Below are 21505 nucleotides of genomic sequence, written 5' to 3' on the forward strand. Positions count from 1 at the left end.
TTTGTCCTATCCATGCCCTCATAATTTTGTAAACCTCTATAAGGTCACCCCTCAGCCTCCGACGCTCCAGGGAAAGCAGCCCCAGCCTTTCAGCCTCTCCCTGTAGCTTAAATCCTCCAACCCTGGCAACTTCCTTGTAAATCATTTCTGAACCCTTTCAAGTTTCACAACATCTTTCCGATAGGAAGGAGGCCAGAATTTCATGCAATATTCCAAAAGTGGCCTAACCAATGTCCTGTACAGCAGCAACATGACCTGCCAACTCCTGTGCTCAATGCTCTGACCAAGAAAGGAAAACACACAAAACGCCTTCTTCTTGAGTTCTGCAGTCTTACCCCTCCTTTAATTCGGGTTTTCTAATTTTCCCTAAACTGACATCACCCCAGCCCCATTTAACTTAAAGTCCAGCCTACAGCCCTAGTTATGCGATTTCCTCGGACTCTAGTCCCAACACGGTTCAGATGAAGACCGTCGGATCGGAACAGTGCCCTCCTTCCCCAGTACTGGTGTCAATGTCCCATGACACAAACCCATTTCTCTCACATCAAACTTTGAGCCACGCATTTTCCTGCTGACCCTGTGCTAATTAGCTCATGGCTCAGGCCGTAATCCAGTGATTATTTCCTTTTTGATTCAATTTTCTAATTTAGCTCCGAGCTCTTCGTGTCCCTTAGCAGAACCTCTGCCCTAGTTTTATCTCTTTCGTTAGTACCTACAAAGACCATGACCAATGGATCTTTACCCTCCCACTCCAAGTTCCTCTGCAGCCCAGATGAGGTATCGCTTACCCAAACACCAGTAGGTAATGCAACTTTCAGGACTCTCAATCCCGATCACAGTGAACAGTCACTATGCCGCTAACTATACTATCCCCAATTACAATTACATTTCTCTTCGCTTGCCCCACTTGAAAGCTTCCCTCAACTCGGTGTGTGGCCAATATGCTCATCCTCCCTGCAGTCCCCATTTCCATCCAAACAGGGAAGAAAACTCTTGATCCTGTTAGACACGGACAGGGGCTGAGGTTTCCTGCAACTCTACCTCCTGGATCCCTCTATCTGCCTCACTCACAGCCAAACCCTCCGTTTTCTAACCACTGGTTGAATTTGAGTCAGTTGATCTAAGGAGTGTAACTCTCTCCTGAATCACAGCATCCCGGGAACTCTCCCCCTCCTTGATGCCTCGCATTGTTTGAAGCTCAAACTCCAGCTCATCGACTCAGAGCCAGAGTTCTTCTTGCTTGCAACGTTTACTCCAGACATGGTCACTGGGATCCACAGTGGGGTCCACCACTCCGATATCATAGAGAAACAACACATCACCCGACCCTGCATACTTATTTTAATTAACTATTATTGAATTGTTCCTTTACAATTTTTAATTGTTTTTGTACAGCTGCTTATGCAAGTTGTAACCAATAAATTAGCATGATTCAATTTAACACAGATTTAAATTTAACCCACTCCCTATTAGCAAATCGGATCACATTCTCCCTTTGTCAAACCTGCTCATTATCTTCTGAAAGAATTCTGACAGACTTGTCAGCGGGACCACTCCTTGATGAAGCCATGCTGACTAAGCCCTATTTTTCCATGTACCTCCAGGTACTCTGCAATCTCATTACTAGCAATGCACTCTAAATCCGATTAACGACCGATGCCAGGCTAAACTGACCTATTATTTACTGTATTTTGCCTTTCTTCCTTCTTATACAGAGATTGTACATTATCCATTTTCCAGTTCTCTGGGACTCTGTCTGATGATAGTTATTCCTGAACAGTCACAACCAATGGTTTCACAATCTCCTCCGCTAATTCCTTCAGAAATTTGGTTGTTATCTGTCCAGTCTGTGTGATTTATCCATTTTCAAACATTGCAGCATCCCAGTACCTTCTACTCAGCGCCGATCATGACATCCATCTCTCACCCTTGACTCGCTTGAAGTTCTGGAATGTTCCTTTTGTGTACCATTGTGATGATTGACGGAAAATACCTTTTCAGTTCATTCTCCAATTCTTTGTTCTCCATTTCTCTGCAGTCAGACTCAATTTCTGGTTGTCCAATGTTCACTCTCCCCTTTCATACATCTTAACAAAACTCATGCAATCTCCTTTTCTAAAGCGAGCTAGTTTACATGTCTCGTGTTCACCACTTTCTTGCTTCTTAAACTGTACTCTGCTGCTGTATAAAGGCTTCCCAATCTTAGACAGGCTGAGTGAGAGCATTCCTGTTAACTGACTGTCGAAAATATACTAATCCTTGTGCCCATCATTGTGTAGCGTGGTGGCACAACACTGCTGCCTCACAGGGTCAGGGACTCAGGTTCAATTCCAATCTCTGGACTCTTTCTTTGTGGCGCTTTTACAATTTCCCCGTGTCTGCATTGTGAGGATTAACTACTTTCTCTTTTCAAAATATGTTTCTGTGTTTGTTTCAGATTTCTGCTATCTACAGTATATTTGCTTGTGTTTGATGGAGAATTGCTGCAAATATGACGGCTTTATTGTAAAAGTGGCTCTGGTGCTCGGGCTCCCCGAGTGCTTGGGAATCTTGCCCAGCTACTTATGTGAGTGAATGTCCCTGATTACCTACTCTGTCTCTCTCAATCCCTGAGTCCATCCGTCACTGCATGCAGCCTTTCATCGAGCCACCCCGGGATTCCCCACACCCCATCGCCTGGTACTGGATGCTCCCTATGCAGGTAGCGCACAAAGACACTGGGCACGTTCTGAACTGCTAGGGATGCGGGGTAAAGTCCCTGACATTTAAAAGAACAGAATAGCTAAAATCCAATTGAACAGCAAAGCAGAGTAAACAGGCTGAATGGCAGCCATCTGTTGTGACATTTTCTGGTCTTTTGGACTAATTTCTGTTTATCCTCGTCCATCTACAAATAGATGCTCCATATGTATACCTTGTCACACAGGTTTGGTGAAGGTGATAGATATCAGATCCTATGGTCATTGCGACTGATTTGTTGGGCTCCACTTTCCTGGTTAATGAGATCACACTAAGTCTTTATTGTCAAGTCTATCCATTTTAAAGTAAAGGTCTTGCCAGAGTTGTGCTTTAAGGATATCTGAATGTTGGAGAGACTAGATTATGCGACGTACCAGTGAGGTTAGGAATAGGAAGGTAGTACAGTTAAAAACACGGCCAAAGAGCTGGTAGGGTAGGCAGCACTTGCAATATGTGGATCATTGGGATTCCTGGGTCGACAGGATATACACAAGAAGGACGGGATGCATCTGAACTGGCAGCAATCTCCTATATGTGGGTCATTGGGATTCCTGGGTCAGTATGAAATACACAAGAAGGACGGGATGGACGTTAACCAGCAGCAATCTCCTGGCAGGCAGGTTTGTTATTGTCACTCAGGAGGGTTTAAACTGGTGGTGGTGGGGGGGGGGGGGGGGGGGGGGAGGGAGGGTGGAGCCAGAGCAGTACATCCACAAGCACAGTGACTGAAGTGTAGTTGGAGACTAATCCCAGGAAAGCTAAGACCAACAACAAATTGGCAGTGGGGAGTGAACACAATGGGACTGGCAGACTGAAGTGTGCTGATTTTAATGTGAGCAGTGTGACAGGCAAGACAGATGAGCTTGGAGCTTGGAGTTTGAATGAGTAGATATAACTATGATATAAATATTACAGTGATTTGGTTGAGAGAGATATCAGAAAACAGTCAATTAAATGGATCCAGAGAGAGTTGAATAATGTGCAGTGAGAGGCTGGAGGCTGTTGTTTGAAGCAAAATAATCATCCAGCAGTTTGTTGGAATTGGACAGAATGTGATGCAATGTACAGATTGAAGGGACAAGGGAGGAAGCAAAAATTGTCTGTTTTACTGTTTTACTGTTTTACTGACAGTCTTTCTGCTCTCCTGACAGTCTTTTGTAATCACCTGTGACCAGAGAATTGTCGAGGAGAATTTACCCCACCGAAACTCAGGTCAGGATCTGATGGAGTTGGGCTGAATTGTATTTATTTCAATGCAATAAATATTATGGGTAAGACAGATGAACTGACAGCCTGAAACCGAACATGGGATTATAATGTTGCGGGTTTACAGAGACTTGGTTGAGAGAGGGAAAGGGCTGGCCATTCAACATTCCAGGGTTTCATTGTTTTATGCGAGATGGAGAGGAAGGTAAAAGAGGTGGACGAGGTGTTTTACAAGTGCACTTGAAGAGGACATACAGGAGGGACCATCCACTGCAGCAATATGGGTAAAGCTCAAAAATTAGATGGCTGCAAGCACTGCGTTATTATAATCCCTCCAACAGCCACGGAGGGATGGAGAAACGAATATGTATGTCGATTAAGGAAAGGTCTATTAAGAACAGAGTGGTCATAGTGAGTGACTTTAGCATCCCCAATAATGACCGGGAGTCCCTTGGAGCAAGACGCTTAGACGGGAGCAGAATTTGTTAACTGCAACAGTATGTGGATAGTCCATCGAGAGGAAGAGCCATACTGGACCTCGAATTGGTTAGTGAGCCTGGCCAGGTAACTGACATTTCAGTGGGACATAATATGAGAAAGAGTGATCACAGCACCTTCAGATTTAAGATAGCTACGAACACGGATAAGTCAGGACCTTGTGTGAAGCTACTGAATTGGCGGAAGGCAAATTACGTCAGTATCAGGCAGAGCTAGAACGTATCAATTGGGAGGAGCTGCTATCAGGGAAATTCACATTGTATATGTAAGAACTGCTTGTTCAATCCTGACAGTATAATCATCTGGTGAACGTCCTCCCGACAGCACGAATTTCACTCTATTTTGTTTGAACAGATATTTCAAGGCCGCTGCATATCAGACAACAGGATGAGATAAAGGATGATTCTGCACTGTGTCCTTCGTAGGACCAGCTTGTCTCCCAAGGCACCTGATGTCTTTATTGTGGCTCAGAGAGCTTCAGAATTAATAAGAGCACTGAAGGAGGCCATTTAACACATTGTGCAATGACGAGCTCTCCAACATCACAATTTGAAAACAGAAAGAACAGTGTCTGTGTGTGTGTGTGTGTGTATGTGTGAGAGAGAGAGAGAGAGAGAGAGAGACAGAGAGAGAGAGAGAGAGAGAGAGAGAGAGAGAGAGAGAGAGAGAGAGAGAGAGAGAGAGAGAGAGAAATTAACAGAGAAAAAGGAAGTCAAGAGAGATAAAAGGAATGGATAGAAAACGGAGCGAGAGAGTAAGTGAGATCAAGGGGTGTCAGATGAGTGTGAAGTTAGATCAGAAAACAGCATGAGGACAAATACACAGAAATTTTATGTAGAACTACCACAGATTGCAAGCCCTTTGTCTGGTGCTGTACCCTGTGAGCACTATGCTGTCATCCCAAATCATTAATCGTCAATAATATCACAGAGTTGGGTCGCTGACGGCTGAACAAGGTCCAAAATAGCAATAGATTGGTTCCAGGGAGAAGGTGAATTAATTTAAATATTCTGGGCTAACAGGAACTTGTAGTCCCTCTAGACAATGTGTGAGAGACAGGGCGAGAGAATCTCAGTGAGGGGATCACTGACTGGGGGGAAATCAGCATTTCAGCTGTGGGTCAAATGATGACTGATAAAGCTTGAACACCTCGTCCGTGGTTTTGTAATTCACCTTTCAATTCATCTAGCTCCACATTGTAAGTGTATTTTAACAGCCTTGTCTCTTTGTAGTTTTCATGTTTTGGTATGTGCAGAAATGCTTTATTCTTGTCCCTGTATTTTGTGTTAAATAAACACATTTTGTTACTGAGGAAGGAAGGACCTGTTCTGATAGGACAGTCTTCGTCTGAACTGTGCTGGGACCATAGTCCGATTGAATCCGAACTAAGGCTGTAGACAGAGCTCAAAACTGATTAGGAGTGTGTGTGCGTTGGCAGGGTTGGGGGTTCCGTTATAGGGTTTAATTAGAAAAGAGGAGGTAAGAGTACAGAGCTCAGGAGAGGTTATTAAAATCTCCAGCACAGTGCAAATAGGACACAGTGTATGAAAAGTGTAAGCAGTCAAACTTCAATCACACCGGACAAACAAATGACAATGAGAGGAGAGACCGTTAATACAAGATTGAAGGGTTATATCTGAATGCATGCAGTATAAGGAATAGAGTAAATGAGCTTAAGGCACAGATTGAAATTGGTAGGTATGACGTGATGGATATCACAGAGAGGTGGCTGCAAGGGGATCAGGATATTCAAGAACATATATCCTATCGAAAAGATAGGTGGCAGAGGGAGTGGGTTTACATTATTATTAAGAATTGAAATTAAATCAATAGTAAGAAAGAAAGTAAAGTCAGATGGTGTAGAATCTGCGTGGGTAGAATTGAGGAACCACAAAGGTAAGACAACCACAGTTGGAGACTTGCTCAGGCCTCCAAAGAGTAGTCAGAAGCTGGGGCACAAGATACACCAGGAGATAGAAAAGATCTGTAGGAAAGACAAAGTTACAGTGATCATGGGGTATTTCGATATACAAGTTGAATGGGAAACCAAGTTGGTCGTGGATCGCAAGAAAAGGAATTTGAGGAATGTATACAGGATGGCTTTTTGGAGCATCGTGTGATGGAGCCCACTCGGGAACAGATGACACTGGATTTAATGATGCAGGCTAGATAAGGCAGCTCAAGGTGAAAGAAAACTTCAGAAGCAGTGATCAGAACATTGTTGAATTTATTTTGCAATTTGAGAGAGAATTTAGAATCAGAGTTAACAATAATTCAGCTGAATAAAGGCAACTGGAGAGGCATAAGGGAGAAGCTGGGTAGAGTTGACCGGGACAGGGGTCTATCGGGAAAGACAGGGGAGTGGCAATGGCAGGTGATTCCGAGATTGATGCAGGAGAAACTGCAGAGATTCATGCTGAGTAATAGAGGCATGGTACAGGGAAGATGAGGCAACCAGGGCTGACAAGGGAAGTCAGGGATTGCATATAAGCAAAAGTGCAAGCATATAATGCTATGAAGGGCAGAGGGAAACTGGAGAATTGGGGCCAACAGAAAGCAAGAAAAAATAAATAAGGAGGGAGAAGATTAAATGTGGGGGTAAACTAACCAGAAATATAAAGGAAACTATAAGAGATTCTTTCGATATGTAAAGTGCAAAAGAGAGGCAAAAGTGAATATGGACCACTGGAAAATGATGCTGGAGAAACAGTAGTGGGAAACAAAGAAATGGCTGAGGAATTTTGCATCAGCCTTCACGGTGGAAGACACGAGTAATTTCCCAAGAATTCAAGATAGTGAGAGGGTAGTCCTGAATCCGGTGGCCATCACCACGAAGAACTTGCTAGAAAACGGAATGGCCTGAATGTGGATAACTCACCTGGACCAGATGGACTACACCCCAGCCTTGAATGGGAGATTGCTGAAGAGTTAGTGCAAGCGTAAGTGGTAATCTTTCAGGAATGACTAAAATCAGGAAAGGGCAAAATGGCTGTATAATTGCGAGCATGACACCCCATTTATTAAGGGAGTTAGGCACAAGATGGAAAACTGCAGACTGATTAGCAGACTGCTTGGTTGTGGGTAACATCATGGATTCCATCGTGAAGGATGTGATTTCTGGATATTTGGAGGTCTTTGGTAAAATAGAACAGAGTCAGCGTGGTTTCATCAAAGGGAGGACGTGCCAGATAAACCGTCTGGAATACCTAGAGGGAGTAATGAGCAGATTAGATCAAGGAGAACCAATAGATGTTATCCGTCTGCACCTTAAGAATTCTTTGACAAGGTGCTATGCATGAGGCTATTGAGAAAGGTATGGGCCCATGGTGTTAGAGGCAAGGAGCTAGCATGGGTAGCAGTTTGGCTGTCTGACAGAAAGAGAATGTGGATTGAAGTGTCCTTCTCAGGATGGCAGCCAGACTCCATGTTCCACAAGACTCAATGTTGGGACCACAACTTTTCACTTTATGCATTCATTATCAATATGAAGGAACTGAGGGCATTCTGGCGAAGCTTTCAAACAGTGCAAGGATAGATAGAGGGACAGGTAGCATTGAAGAGGTGGTTTGGCTGCAGGAGGGTGCTCGAGCGCATCTCCTTAACTTCCCACAGCTCCGCCCATGAAGTCCACCCTTCCAACTACAACAAGTTAGAAGCTCTTTGATGCTTGCCATCCATCCCACCAACTTCAGGCTACAACGCATCATGCTCCGCCATTTCTGCCACCAACAGTCAGACCTCACCAACAGAGATATACTTCCCTCCCTACCCCTATCATCATACTGCTAAGACCATTCCCTCACAAACTCCCTCGTTAGGTCCACGCAACACCACCAAGGCACCTTCCCCTCCCGACACCTTCCCTTGCCACTTCAACAGGTATGAAACCTGTGCCAACAGCTCCCTTCTCACCTCCACCCAAGGCCCCAAAGTATCCTTCTCCATCAGGCAGAGAACATTCTGAGCATCCAAATATCTCATCTCGTCTGTCCATTGCTCCTTGTCTCCTCCACATTGGCGAGACAGGACGTCAACTTGCAGAACTGTTCAGGGAACACTCTCGGACACACAAACCCAACAACCCCACTGCCCTGTGGCTGAATACTTCAACTCCCCCTCCCAATCCGCCAATGTCTTGCAAGTTTTTGGCCTCCTCCACTGCCAAATTCTCGCCGTCTGAAGGGAGAACGCATCATCTTCTGCCTTGGGACCCTCCCAACATACGATATCAATGTCAATTTCACCAGTTTCCTCATCTCCACTCCCTCCACCTTATCCCAGATCAAACCCGCCAACTCAGCACTGCCCTCTTGAACTGTTCTACCTGTCCATCTTCCTTCCCATCTATCCACTCCACCTTCCACTCTGACCTATAACTATCACCACCAACCTTCATCTAGCAATCGCCTTCCAAGCTACCTTCCTCCAAGCCCCATCCCCTCCCATTTATCTCTCTGCCCCTCTCTGCCCACCCCATATTCCTGATGAAGGCTTTATGCCTGAAACGTCGAATGTCCTGCTCCTCGGATGCTGCCTGACAGGCTGTGCTTTTCTATGGCCACAATTTTTGATTCTGATCTCCAGCATCTGTGGTCCTCACTTTCACCTGCTGAAGGATTTTCACAGGTTTGGAGAGTGAGCAAAGAAGTGTCAGATGGAGTACAATGTGCGAAAGTGTGGGAAAGCATTTTGCCAGGATGAATAGAGGCATGGGCTATTTTTCTAAAAGTGAGCAATTTCAGAAATCTGAAGTGGAAAAAGACTGTGGAGTTCTAGTCCAGGACTCTTGAAAGGTAAACTTGCAGGTTGTCAGCAGTTAGGAAGGCAAAGACAATGATGGCATTTATTTCAAAAGGGCTTAAATATAAAAGCAGTGATGTACTTCTTCGGCTCTACAAGGTTTGAGTCACGTCACATTTGGATTATTTTGCGCAGTTTTGGGTCCGATATCTCAGGAAGGATGTACTGTTCCTGGAGTGTTTTCAGACGAGATCCACGAGAATGGTGCCAAGAATGCAAAGCTGGCATGTATATGAAGAATATGTGAGGGCTCTGGGTCTGTATTTGACAGAGTTCAGAAGAATGTTAGGAGGCCTAATTGAAACTTACAGAATACTAAATGACCTGGGACAGAGTGGATGTTGGGAAAATATATGCAATGATAGGAGAGACGAGTACATGAGGGGACAGAGTAAAGTGAAGACCTTTTCGAACAGAGATAAGGAGAAACCTCTTCAGCCAGAGAGCGGTGAATCCATGGAATTCACTGCCACAGAAGTCTGTCGAGTCCAGAGCATAGAGTATATATAAGAGTGAGACAGTTAAGACTGTAAAGGGGATCAAGGGTTACAGATAGAAAGTGGGAGAATGGGGTTGAGAAGCTTAACAGCCATCATTGAATGGCGGAGCAGGCTCAATGGGCCTCATAACCAAATTTCTGCTCCAATATCTTCTGTTTAAATGGTAAATATTGGCTCTCCTCATTCCTATTGAAGTTGTATCCTGGAATTTGATCTTCAAATGATTTATAAAAAGTAACATTTCAGTACTGATGACAGGGAAATATCATGTTCCCTCACTCCAGTCTCAGCAGCCATGCCCCCAATATCATAATCACACTGCAACTGGAATCCAGTGAATGGTATGTAATCACAGATGATTGACATCAATAACATTAACAGCATGACCCTCACCTGCCCTCATACTTTCTGTTAACATATCAATGCCATGTGTGTGTTATCACTCATGCTGTCGTCGGTGTATTTTCCTGTCAGATTACGTACAAGAAAAGTTCTCTCCATATTTTACTGACATTATAATCACTGATCAGTAGTTACAAACTGTATGTTTCCATTTATAAACGGAGAAACTTGTTTTTGTTCTGACAAACCTTTGACATTACTCACATATCTAATGCAGATTGAATGAATACACGCATTCAATCTACCATCTCCAATATTCCTTCCCTCTCTCACCCCCACATATTCCATGCCAAATATGTAAATTTTAAACGTTCTTTTTAATTTTAATAAAACCAATATTGAATTGAAAGGGGATAACTGGAGATATTTGTTCAGTGACTGTGATTAATGTCAATCTCCGTGGATCCTAATTATCCCAGTAGAGAGTTTCCATCGTTGAATGTTAAATGGGCTCTGTCCATGTGTTATCCCATAGTATGAGTAGGAGCATCGCTGACAGCACGAACATGGATCAACTGCTCGAGAGAAGGGGGGAAGTGATCAGAATCTGAGAACATTAGACTGGACCGTTACAATAATGGTTCAGAATGTGAGGACCTTGGATTGGAATGTTCCAACAATGGATCAGAACCTAAGGTCAGTAAACTGGAATGGTACAACAGTGTATCAGAATCTGAGAACTTTAGAGTGGAATGGTTCAACAATGTATCAGAATCTGAGATCATTAGGCTGGAATGGTTCAACAATGTATCAGAATCTGAGATCATTAGGCTGGAACATTGTAATAACAGACAGGAATTTATCCTCGGGTCTTTACTACCTTTCTCAGCCTTGGATATCATTAGCATCACGGATCGAAGACATCCTTTGGATTATTCAAGGTGGTTACTATCCCATCCTCGCCACAGTTGGTGTTCCTGGTAAGTCATTATATTTGTCGACTTAACCGGGTTGGACTGAATTTCTGCTCATGACATATACATTTTGGAAAGTACAAGACAATATCTTCAGTTCCAAACAAAAACTCTTCACAAATTACTCTTCATAAATTACTCACTGATATGCGACAAGGAACCAGAATGTTCTCAAACTCCATAATCCATTTTGTCCTTCACAGATTTACATCTCCAGCTCCTCCCCACTCACCAACCCTATCCAATTCCACCGTCATGATATCCCAGTCTCGTTCTCAGTTTCAGTGCAACTTCTCAATAAACCATGACTTGTGCCTTTTTAAAATTCGGATGCCACAGTTTCAAGTTCATTCTAGCCACATGTCGGTCACTAAATAATTGTTGTTGAGGAAGTTTAACTTGTTCTCTGCACAAACGGGACAACGGTTTATGGTGTTCAAGCCATTGACTCATACTCTAGAGCCAAAGAATAATACTCTGTTGATATCCCATGAGGGAAATTGGTGGAATTTAAAAGTAACTATTTTCATTTGCTCTAAAAGCCCTTCTGCTTGCCTCAAGTCCTTTAGGGAAGTCAATGTGCCATTCTTCCCTAGTCAGATTTCAGTGTGACTTCTGTGATGAACATGTGGGTGTACTGCACCTTTAAAAGAATTAAAAGCCAGCAATAACTACCTGAAAGCACCAAGTCTTCCGAAAAATAGATTTAGTGTAACATTTGGTTGAACAACTCGATTAGCTCATTGTCTCAAGGCAAAAATAAATTCAGCCAGACAGTTTGAATTACACCTCAAAATACCCACCTCCAATCAAGTTTGAATTTAGTATATTGAGAATCTTAAAAGCCAATGACACGATCCAATGGTTTGGGGGAGTACAAGACCGTGGGAAATTGAGCAGTTGAGAGGAGAACTGCTAAGTTACCAGCATGCAAAGATTGCCTGAAACAGAGCTCTCCTCTCGGTACCTGTATTGATTAGTAACTGGTAAAGCTGGATCCCAAAGAAGAAATCAAGACAGGAATATAGAGAAGAACCGAAGGCTTCTTGGTTTTGAGATTAGAAGTTTTGTTTTGTAGGTCTTAATTATGAGTATAACCGGACGAGTATCGTGGGGGTGGGGGAGGTAAAAGATAGATTAGAGGAAGAAGTTGTAAATAGACGTTCGTCTGTTATTCCCTGTTATACTTAAGAAATAAAGTTGTTAATTTTTACTTTAATTGGTTTTGTACTCTAGAATTGTCACAGAATATGCAGTGGCTAAAACTTTTCCCTGTTGCTGGTTTTAAATTAAGCAGGAGAATTTATCCTATGTTGTAACACTACAACCCCACAGGAATGTGTTTTACTCTTTGCTGTCCAGTGGAACAGCTGAACCAAACATTCAATTCAAGGTCGGCATAACATGCTGCCCTGACTAGGGCTGCATACATCCTGTGAGAAAAGAACAGAAGTAAAGATAGCTCCCTTCCTATGTCTGTTTCCGGTATTCCTACAGCTCAGTTCTATTCAGGTCGGTGATCATTCCCTATTTTAGGTGAATTCAATCTCATTGAAATTCTCCTCGAGTGTGATGCACGTCTCCATACGCAAATCTGGTGTTGGATTTATTGATGCTAACGCACAGATGTAAGGGGGTTATAAATTCCATGTCAGTCGGAGTGCATAGAGAAGGAATGGCTTTTTGCGGCACAGGGAAGAAACTGCGATGTCTAAGTGAGAGAAAATGTTTATTGCGATCATCCCTGAGAGTGTTTTGAGGCAGCATTTGAGGTACTTTGGATAGACTTCCTCTCAAGTTTCACCAGACTAATCCCTGGGATAATGGCACCACGAGCAGTGAGTGAAGCTCAGTGAGAGAATAAGAGGTGGTTGCATTGAACCTTAAGGGGGATGGACAGTCACTCATGATGTTCTAACCCGGCACTGATACGGTGATAAATTCCATGGCTTTGTTTTTTTAACTCGGGTTTCATGGTTCTCAATAGGTAAAGAGTCTCTGAGGACGTCCCCCTCATCCCACCCCCACTCCATATGTTGATTGAGAGCGACAGAGGGTCAGTCATTGAATAAACTCTCCCCATATTAATAGAGTGTTTTTAGTGTGTGATCCTGCACTGAACGTCATGTTATCCACCATCCCGACAATATCCACAATACCTTCATTCTAAAACAGATAACTATTCCCACCAGCTTTTGACGACTTGGAGAACATGGGCCTGCCTTCTCAGAGATGGAAGATGCCTCTCTGAGACTTGACACAAAACATCTGGCTTTCTTCCTCGCTGCCAGCGTTAAACCACGTTAAAGTGTCATGTGTCCCACATGTAATGGAGCCACGAGGAATATCATGGAGCCGTCTCTGAATGCATTCTCTGCTTCATTGATTTCTCATGTTGGAGCATCAATGACACCCTCCTGTGTCTCGAGGTGCTGAATGGCCTCCTCCAAGTCCCATGCAACAGGTTAATGGGTCTGACTTGACCCTGCCTGTTCCTGTTTAACAGATCGATGTGGTATCCAGACTCCTCTTCTTCCTGTGGAACAGGCAGGAGGATTGAATGGGCTATCCCTCTCTTTGTTCAGTAGTTTCTATGGGCTGAATGGCTTCCACATATCCGTTTCTAACATGCTTGAGATGCTGAATGAGCTTTTCATTTAACTGTGGAAATGTAAATTGTCTGGCCTTGATGTTACATGAATGTTACCGACACTTTAACGCCACAAGCCTGAATGCTGTTCGGGTCTTACTGCACATAGAGTGGTTCAGGAGCTGAGGTGTGACACATTGTTCTGAACATTGGGTGATCTTCAGTGACCATCACCATTTCAGATCTTATGATGAGGAAAGACAGTGATAAAGCAGCTGAAGATGTTTGTTTTGAGGCAGCTACCCCGAGGATCTCCTGCTGAGATGTCCCCGGACTGAGAGGATCGTCGGTCACCGACCACAAACATCTTCCTTTGTGCTCTGAAAGACCCCAAACCAGTGGGGAGGGTACACCTGATTCCCATTAAGCTCAAATAAGTAGGTGGTCCTGATGCTATCCTCATTCAAATACTGCCTTGTTTTTGAATTCATTCTTTCCTGAGCCCCTATGTTCACTTCTTGTTCATATCAATGGATGATAGTGTATGTGTAGGGAGTATTTTCCTCTCATAGAGGGTAATCAATGCCAGGAATTATTTGGGCTAGAGACTGAGGTGAGTTACATCACGGATATTATTGAAAGAGGTGGTACATGAATTTTTGACCTGTCAGAGAGCTAAGGGGTGTGAAGAATTGGATATTAATAACGAGTTAATGCCAACAGTAGATCAGCCATGATGGTATACAATGACTTGATCGCCCGAGTTACCTAATCTTGCGCCTTATGTTCTCATGTTCTGTAATTACAAAGTTAATGATTGTAATTTTCCTGAACATTCTGTTATTGAATGTTGCAGTAAGAGAGAGTAAAGTATTTTGTGAGTCATTTCTGGGTGAAGTATGGGGGCTGTATTCACAGTGAATATGGGTTTCCAACATGACCAACAAATGAAGCACATGTTGCAGAGAGGAGACACTCTGTAAAGAGACCAGAGGTGTCTTTCGAAACCAACATGGTTTTCCAAATATCGTTTTCCACCCCATGACAAACCGTGTGTGACAGTCTTGAGTGATTGAATGATATCCTGTGTTTCTGTGGAAACGGCATTTGGAGCAGGTGGCCTCCATCTGGTACTTTAAGGAGCTGTGAGGAGCTGAATGGAACATAGGAACATAGGACTGAGCAGCAGGAGTGGGATATTAGACGATTTTTCACTGCTCCACCACTCAAAAAGTGATGTCAGTGTGGTCTCAGCACCACTTTTGTCCCTGTACACCATTTTCCTACATTCATGTGTTTGTCAAATGTTTGAATGCAACAAAACTTTGAATAAATGTAATCATCCAGGCACCACAAACTTCTGGGGAAGGGAATTTCCACTTGAACAATCCTTTGAGAATTTCTCATTTGTGCTCCAACCAATGTTGGAGGATCATTGTTTCCTTTTCCAGTCCCAATCCTCCACTGGTTACAACAAATTTTAAATGCAACCAGTTTAGTTAGGTGGCCAATGACATAGACATCAGAGCTCATTTTCTAGAAAATATGTGAGACACAGAAATTGGAACTCATAGCAAATGGTAAATTGACAGACTGTCCCAAACATTATTCTGCCTTTGAAGTCATTTTGCTCACACAAGTTGCTGGTAATGGGATTTCTTTCTGCAACAGTTGGATTTGGCTGAATTCTGTTTGTTTCAGGCAGTGGGGAGATTCCCATGAATCCTCACCAGGAATCCTTCACGAATGGTAAAGATAACTCAGGGATTTTATGGTCTCACGCTTTGCTATTGGGCGGAACAAAGTAAGAGAGAGAGATCAATCGGCTGCTGCTTCTCAGGCAGGGAGCATTTTTCTCCATCACATACAATAACATCAACGGAACACCAAACTGGAGCATGTGCGATCTCCTGGAACATTCTCTTGAAAACCTGATTAACGCAGGTGCATCATTGCTTTTGTTGTACACAGCGCCTTCCAATCGCAAACAAATGTTCCCACTTTATGAATTATTGACATGCTTTCATGTATCTGTGCAATTTGTAAATATTGGTAGGTGTCTTCATAGTACATATGTTCATATCAATACACCTTTTTCATAAAATGTATTCCCTAGCTTTAGTCTCCCTGACAAGAGAAAATATGCGTCAAGCTGATGCACTTTCCAGAAAGTCATGGATGGTTCAATAATATTTCCCAGGTAAGTTCGAAACTGATAACTCCCCCATAATAACAGGCCCTCATTCCAGGACTGAGTAAAGGGAAACCTCTTTGAAAATCTTCGAAAAGAGTTATATCCTGTTTTTAGTTTCTGGGATCAAAAACACACGCAGTGTATCAGATATGGTTTCAGCAATGCCCTGTACAGATGCAGTAAAACATTCCTGATATTAAACCTGATACCCTTTGTTAATAACTGTATCATTGCACTTACTTCCAAATCACTTGCAGCATCTGCAGACTGACTTCATGTGATTCATGTTCCAGGAACATAGAAACCGCCTGAATCACAGAATTCTGCAATCTCTCTCCATTTAAATTGTTTCCCATTGTTTTATTCTTCATGCCAAAATAGACAACTCACCTAATGTTCTTGGCGCGGCAGGTTTGCACACTAACCAGTTACAGCTTTGTAACCTGAAAATAAACACTTATTTCTATTCTCTATTTCCTATTAACAACAGCTCCCCTGTTCCTGTGTAGCAGTTCAGGCAGGTTGAATGGCCACCTCCTGGGCTGTGTAATGTACTCAACGAGCTGAATTACTTCATTCCATATTCCTGTGTAGATCCTTAGAGGGGCGGAATGGTCTCCTTCTGTTTCACTGTAACGATTCTTTTTGACAGAATGGGGTGATGCTCTACCCTGTAACAGCATTGAGGGTTGGATTGAGAGAACAGCACATGGAGTAGGGGCAGAAGTATATCACTGTAACAACCTCAAGGGGTGGACTGAGAAAGCCAAACATGGGGTGGGGAGTAGTATATCTCTGTATCAGCCTCGAGAGGTGGATTGAGGGAGCAACACATGGACTGGGGCAGCAGTATATCACTGCAATAGCCTTTCTGTCCTATTCCAGGCTGCTTCTCCTGCATTGGGAGAAAGGCGGGGGGGGAGGGAGAGTGGCAATGGGTGAACCTGCTCTTAGTGCCCGTGTACATGGGGGGAATTGTGAGGTGTCTGGAAGGAGTCAGTCGACAGTTTGAACCAATATAGTATAATTAGTGTGGGGCTACTGAGTAGGCGACAGAGAAAGAGAGGAAGAAAGTTGCTGAATTCAATAGTGAGAGTGGTCGTGCCAGAGCCTTATTTGGAGATAGGGTGTGAACCTTGTTCGGGGGTAGGTTCTATAACAGACATGCAGTGAGTGTGAGGGAGCAAATAGAATGCGGTTTCATTTATCCAGACAGAGCGGGGAGCATATTGTTGCTTGTCTTGAATTGATAGACATTTTTTCAGATCATCTCAGAGTCGATGTGAGCCTCCCCGAATGTCTTGTTCAAGTCTATCACTAATAACGCCACAGACCCTGTTCCTCAGATTCCACAGAATCAGTTCAAGTGGAGTTTACAAATAGCAAGGAGAAGCAAATATTGGTGCGTTATATATCTAAACCAAAACAGTTGTGAAAAATCTGATTATCATATGCTCTGGAAATTAGATATGCAAGTATTGTGTATACTGCAGTCTTATTGGATGGTTTCAAGTTGCATCGAAACTGCATTAACTAAGTGACTGCTCATGTTGTGAAAAATAAGTGTATATGAGGTGGGTTGAAGAGTATGTTGTGAAGCAAACTAGAGAGCAGGTTATTTTGGATTTGGTGTCATGTGGTCAGGCGGGTTAATTTATAACCTTGCTCTGAAGCAGCCTTTAAGGAATAGTGTCATTAATAAGGTGCACTTTACACGGTGCCTGGATACAACATACATTCTGGTTAAACATCATGGAAGACTGGAGGCTAGAGGGTCAAGTTAGCTTCAGTGAATTGGGAAAATACAACATAATATTAAGTGGGAGACAAACAATGATTGTTACAGTCATAGAGCCCTACAGCACGGAGACAGGCCCTTCGGCTCAAACTAGTCTATTCTGACCAAAATGTCCATCCACGCTAACCCCATTTCCCTGTCATTGCTCCATATCCTTCTAATCCTTCCCTATCCGTGTTTTGTCCAAATGCCTTTTAAATGTTGTTAATGTTCCCGCCTCTACCACTTCCGCTGGCAGCCCATTCCATATGTGTACCAGCCTGTGTGTAAAACAGTTGTTCCTCAGGCTCTCTTATAGTCTTTCCCCTCTTTCCCCTCTGACCTTAAACTGATGCCCTCTCGTCTGTGATTGCCAAACCCTGGGAAAAAAGACTGAGTACATTCATTCGGTCCATGCCTGTCATGATCTTATACACTTCTGTCAGATCCCCTCAACCTCATACAGGCTAAAGTAAAATATCCCAGCTTGTCCAAACTCTCCCTATAACTCAGACCATTGAGACGGTAACATCCTTGTAAATTTCTTCAGCAGTCTTTCCAATTTAATAACACACTTACTATAGCAAATTGAAAAAGAAAACTGAACATTACGCTACCAGTATTGCCTCACCAGCATCCTATTAACTGCAACGTAATTCCCTGATTTCGATACTCAGTGATATACTCTGATGAAGACCAGTATGTCAAAAGCTTTCGTCATTGTCCTGTCTACCTCTGAATCAACTTTCAGAGAACCATGCACCTGAATTCCATGATGCCTCTGTTCGACGACACTCCTTAGGACCCAACCATTCACCATGAAACTCCAACCGTGATTTGACTTTCTAAAATCGAAGAACTTACACTGATCTATATTAAAATCCATTTGCCATTTCTCAGCCACTTCTCCAGATGATCAAGTACTGCTGTAATTTCTGAAATTTCTGATAACCTTCCTCACTCTCCGTGATGCCGCCTTTTTTAGTGCCATCTTCAAACTTACAAATCATGCCTGTACATTATCATCTAAATCATTGATATATGTAATATGTAGTGGTGCCAGTACCAACCCCTGAGGCATTCCACTAGTCACAGGCCTCCAGTCTGACCAGCATTCTTCCAGTATTACCCTCTGCTACCTACCATCAAGGCAATTTTGTACCTAATTTGCCAGGTCCCCTTCAATTCCATTCGATCGAACCTTCCAGAGCAGCGTACCAAGTGGAACATTATTGAAGGCCTTACTGGGATCCATCTAGACTACGTATACCACCAGAACCTCCTCAACATTGCTGGTCACTTCATCAAAGAACTCCAACAAAATTGTGAACCATGATCTCCCTTGCACAAACTCCCGTGCTGAATTTGATGAAGGGCTTTTGCCTGTAACATCAATTTTCCTGCTCCTTGGATGCTGCCTGACCTGCTCTGCTTTTCCAGCACCATTGTAATCTTACTCCGAACCACACCCTGTCTTTCCAAATGCATATATATCCAATCTATCTGAATCTTCTCAAGTAACCTACCCACTAGATTTTCGGTTCACTGGTCTTTAGTTCCCAGGTTTATCTTTGTAGCCTTTCTTGAATACGGCTCAGCATTCGCTCCCCTCCAGTCGTCCAGGCCCGCACTCTTCCATCAGCGATGATAGAAAAGAGCCAAGCAGTGCTCCCGCAATTTCCTCTCTATCCTCCTATCCTCCTGTGGTGTTCCTGAATATATCTGCTCAGGACCGGGACTTTTTAGAAATACTGCAAATTCTGAAAAATACGTCTATTTATTTCAGGTTCAAACACCAAAGAGTGAGAAAGTGACTCAATGAAGGTTAACATAACAAATTAGAAAATACGTTAATCATAGGAAGTGACTTCAGAAGAATTCCAGATATTGTGAAAACCTGAGAATTCTCAGAAATTAACGATCCAAAAAAGGAAGGCCATAAAACTGATAAGGAAATCAAAAAGCGAACATACATGCTAGCAAACAGGTCCACAAAGACTGCATCAATCTGCGATGTATATTTCAAAGGAAACAAAATAAAAGCAAGGTCAAATGTGGAAATTTGTAATCAGGAGATGAGAGGTCATTGTGGAGAACAGGGAAATGGCCAAGAAATAACCAGTTACATTGCATCTGTCTTCATGGAGGAATGTCCAGAAAATCCCCCAGTAATACCAAGTGATCATATCGGACTCCTGGAGCTAAAGACATAAAGTCAATTCAAATCAGTAACAAGGTAGTGCAGCTGGAAAGAGCATTGCTAAGTCAGATGTACTTCATATCAAAATGTCAGAAATAAATCACCAATAGAAGGATTAATTGCACTGTCGATGACTGTGTTTTGTTTTCCTGTATAATGAGTTCGCAAATGCAATGAATGTGAAGGGGATTTGAAGGAATATATGAAAGTGGAAAGTTAAAGTTTGGTTCGCCTTCATTTAAGAGAGTCAGAAGATTGATGTAAAGACACGTTGAAGCAGTTTCACAGCGTGTTGATGGGACTGTACCTGAAGTATAGTTCACAGTTTTGGTGACCGAATCTCAGACAGAATATACTCACAACAGAGGATGTACAATGTGTATTTTCCAGATTAATCCTTCAGATAGCGAGATTGACTGATGAGGAAACTCGGCCTATTTTCTCCAGCGCTTCAAAGAATGAGAGGTGGGCCACCGTGAAATTCAGAACATTCACAAAACATATGACAAGTTGGAAATTAACAGAATACTTCCCTGGCTCTCTAATCCACATTCAAGGCAAATAATGTAATGATCTGGGACAGACCAGTTAAGTCTGCAATAAGGAGGAAATTCTTCACTTGGAGGGGACTAACAAACACAGGGGCATGGAAACCTGCTGCTGGCAGGGCAAGATTAGGGTGTATCCCCAGATAATCCGCAAGTGTGTCAAGCGGAACAGAATATCCAGGGAACAGTTAGGTACTCATTCGTGACTTGCCAAGTTGCATCCAAATCAACTTCAGTGGGAGGAGACAGGAGGTAGAGGTAGAAGGCTGTTTGTGTGACTGACGGCCATTGTCCAATGGTGTACCCTGGGGATCAGTGTTGTGCCCCTTATTATTGGTGATTCGGAGGTGTTGGTGTTGGATTGGAGTGGACAATGCTAAACATCTCATAACACCATCTTACAGGCTAACAGGTTTATTCAGATGCACGAGCATTCGAAGCGCTGCTTCTTCATCAAAATGCACAAACATCTGATGATGAAACAACGCTTTGAATGCTCGATCCTCTGAATAAACATGTTAGACTATAAGCCAATGTTGTGTGATTTTTAACCGTATTACTTGTGATAATCATAAATGATCCAGCTGTGAATATTGACGAGGAGTGGGGCGGGGTGATAAGTAAGTTTGTGTTTGATACAATGATTGTCTGGGTGGTTGGCAGTGTGGAGGCAAGTCTTTTCTTTCAGGAAGATGCAGATGGAATGGTCGGATGGGTGGATCAATGGCAGATGGAATATAATCCTGATAAATATGAGGTGATGTACTTTGGAAGAAGGAACCAGACGGGGGAGGACTCAATGAATGGCAGCACACTAGGGAGCTCAGAGGGTGCTTCTCCACACATCGCTGAATGTGACCGGACAAGTTAATACACAATTTGAGAAAGCATCATGGACCGTTAACACAACCTGTATTCATCGAAGCATAGATTATCAGAGCTGTGCGGAAATTTGGTTTGGCCAAGATGGAATACTGTGTGTAGTTCTGGGAACCACATTACAGGAAGGATGTGATTGCACTCGAGGGGGTGCAGAGGGGACTCAACAGGATGTTCCCTAGGATAGAGCATATCAGCCATGGAGAGAGGCAGGATAAGCTCGGGTTGTTTAGTTTGGAGGAAAGAAGGCTGAGGGGG

Source organism: Chiloscyllium punctatum, chromosome 50 (genome assembly GCF_047496795.1).
Source record: "Chiloscyllium punctatum isolate Juve2018m chromosome 50, sChiPun1.3, whole genome shotgun sequence".
Lineage (NCBI taxonomy): Eukaryota > Metazoa > Chordata > Chondrichthyes > Orectolobiformes > Hemiscylliidae > Chiloscyllium > Chiloscyllium punctatum.